Raw genomic sequence first — 3357 nt, forward strand, 5'->3', positions numbered from 1 at the left:
CTGGCGATCTTCTAAAAGCAATTGTTGAAACGTTCTGCCCTCGACAACGTTCAGTTATTGTCAAAAAGAGTAGTTATCTTACCAAACAATTTAGCGTCTCACAATCTGACCTTATAACTTTACCTTTATCTCCTGTTTATATTTCCGATCACAGACCAGTTATGCTTGAAGTTTGCTTCCCTCCATCCTCATCAGTAATACTTTGGCACCTCGACATCCACGTTCTACATGAGGCGCGCTCGCGCTCTTGTTTGTCAAGAGTCTTGCGCGCCTCTCTTTCTGGATCTGACCCAGAGCTATGGGACGCACTCAAGGTGCAGTGGCGTCTGCATTGTTCAGTTGAAAGACGTGCACTCAGACGACGTATGTCAGAAGAACTGGCGGATACTGCCACAAAGCTTCGTATTGCCCTTCGGGTCAGTCGACTGACTCTGCTGATGCGGTCATGGCAGCGTAAGCTACGGAGGCGCTTCCAACACCTCATTGCAGCGTCGTCTTTGTCAGCTGCTGCTTGACGATGCAGATGTAATCCGTGTGCACCTCCTGAACTTGTGCTATTTGCGAGAAACTCGCTTTTTAGACAGCCAAATACATTCGGTTCTGCGGCCACAAGAGCGCTTCCTGTTATCTCCCGCGCGTGGTTATTCGCTTTTTGTAACGTATTTTGAAAACATAGCACGTACGACTATGCAAATGGATCACGGTACTCAAGGATCTCGTACAATATGCTTAGTGGTCTGCTTCAGGTTCCACCTGAGGTCGCTGACCGTCTTTGTGCACGACCGCCAGTTGATGAGGTGAAGGCGGCATTATTTTCCATGAAGCGTGGCTCGGCTCCAGGGCCGGACGATTTACTCTGAGATTTATATAACCTTCCTGGAAGATATTGGTGTCACCTTTGTGTCAGTTATCAGCCTCTGCTTTGAGAACTTTGAATTCCCGGGTAGATTTCGGGACGGTCGCATTGTGCTGTTACTTAAGCACGATCCATCATCAGTATGTCCAGAGGAATGGAGGCCAATCACGCTTCTCAGCGTTGACTAGAAAACATTCGCAACTGTTGTCACTCGGTGCCTGGAAAGCCTGGTGCCTTCCTTAATAGGACACCACCAGCCATGCTCAGTCCCTGGTAGAGAGATAAATAGTCTCTGCTTCGTCACACGTGACATAATGACGTACATGCTGACCAGGTCACGTGGTCTCTTGGTTTCATTAGATCAAGAAAAGGCATTCGATCACCTTGAACATAGCTACATATCTAATGTACTGACCTCGTTTGGTTTTTCGTCAAAATCAAATTTTGTTGAACTTATTAGGAATCTCTATTCAAATATCCGAGGTACATTGTTTTTTGATAGTTGTGGAAGTGCACCATTTTCCGTTACTCGTGGTCTTCGTCAAGGGTTCCCTCTATCCCTAGTACGTTTTGTGTTCAGCCTTGAGCCATTTCTGCGCTCGGTACTGAGACCCTTACGTGCGTAGTGTCCCACTGCCTGGTAGCAGTGTTGTGAAGGTGACAGCCTTCGCCGATGACATCATATTGTATCCCAGGAATGAAGATAGCTTATCCTGTAGCTTTCTAATTTCACTGAGTACGGAAATATTTCAGGTGCTGCGCTAAATTTTTCAAAATGTCGTTATTTGCTCATGGGTTCCCCACAGACACGCCTAGTCCCCTATTCCATATTGAAAATAGTGATTCTATTCGTATTTTAGGCTTTGGTTACACCTATGATGGCATATCAGACTCTGTGTAGCTCTCAATCTCTGAAGATGTAAGGCGAAATATTCAGGATGTTCAAGGGTATAATTTACCCCTATCAGAAAGAAGGTACTTAGCACAGTCTGTATTTTGCGGCCATGTGTGGTATGTTCGTCACGTTGTACAACCACCATTACGGTTTACTAGGTCATTGCAGCCACTTGGTTCCTTCTGGTCGGGCAGTACAGAACTGGTCTGTCGCGCGGCGCTTGTGCAACCATGCTTTCGCGGTGGGTTCGCGCTCCCATCCGTGACTGTCCGCTGTCGGCTGCTTGCTCTACAATTTCTGCTCTGCCTGTTACAGCGTGATCATTGTCCCGCGCGTAAAGTCGCCTGTTTCCTTGGCACAAAAATTCCTTACATGTTACCGGGCATAAACTTAAATCGCGGCCCACAAATGTTAAACGCACCTGCATTTACTCTATGGCCATGACATTTTATCGCCGCGTACAACAGGTATATCCCGATGTAGACATCCTTGAAAACCATGTTGTGGATACAATGGAAGCCTTACTGCTTCCTCTGGTTCCCCCAGCACGCCGCGCACATTACAATAATGTGCCGTGGGGTGCGATAACGGCGTCCTTTCTGCCTGACCACCTACGCGACTTCATGTGGCGTCTAGGGTGGCAAGTGCTTCCAACGCATGACAGACTAGAGCGGTGGGGTATAGTCCCATCTTCGCTGTGTCCCAATTGCCCACTTCAGGAATCCAACAAGCATGTGCTGCTGCAATGCGTCATTGCTAGGGAATTTTGGATGGCCGTGCATGCTGGTTTCCGTGGCCTTGGAGTTAACCACTTATTACATCTGGTCACTGCTCACGTGATTGCCTCGCGCGACTTTTTATTGCTACGGGAGCCTTTTGTCTGTGGCGTAACCGGTGCGAGGCAGTTGGCGCAGGACATCGTCGCCACGCTTTGTTTTCACTTCTGGAGAGGCTCTGTATATATACTCCGAGCTACTGTCGTTTCTGTGAGAGTTGTTCTTCCTTGGGGAAGAGTAGTTCCTTCGACAGTGGTAATGCCGTATTCTGTCGGTGGGGGGGGGGGGGGGGGGGGGGGGGGGGGCTGATGGAAGCGTATGGTTTAATTTTCTACTAGCCAGGTTCTTGTAGCAAGGCCATCAAGAGTATTCATTGAATGTACATAGCATGCAGAAACCAATGATTTCTCTGTGTGCGTGCTCTCGTATGCATGATCATTTTTGTATATACACATCTCATAGCATCACTACAAAGTTATGTAAAGTACCACATAACCATTGTGTGCACTGTATACAGGGTCCATTAAGAATGTAATGCGCAAGATTTTATTATAACGCGACTATCTATGGCAGCGCGGTAAAACTGGTCGGGAAATGTGGCGAGGGTTCTGCCCTGCCAAGGCAGCCGGTTGCCAGTTTACTCCGAACAGTGTGAGCGGATAACACGGCGCAAATGCGCAAGGTCTGCACGAAGCTTGTGCCGAAAGTCTTGACAGAAGATGAGAAAGAACTTCGAGTTTTGCGCTGTCAAGAATTGTTGGATTTGATTCAAAATGAGCCGGTCTTTCGTAACTCTGTCGTAACCGGAGACGAATCCTGGGTGTTCGAGT

This window comes from Dermacentor andersoni, chromosome 1 (assembly GCF_023375885.2).
Source record: "Dermacentor andersoni chromosome 1, qqDerAnde1_hic_scaffold, whole genome shotgun sequence".
Taxonomy (NCBI): Eukaryota; Metazoa; Arthropoda; class Arachnida; order Ixodida; family Ixodidae; genus Dermacentor; species Dermacentor andersoni.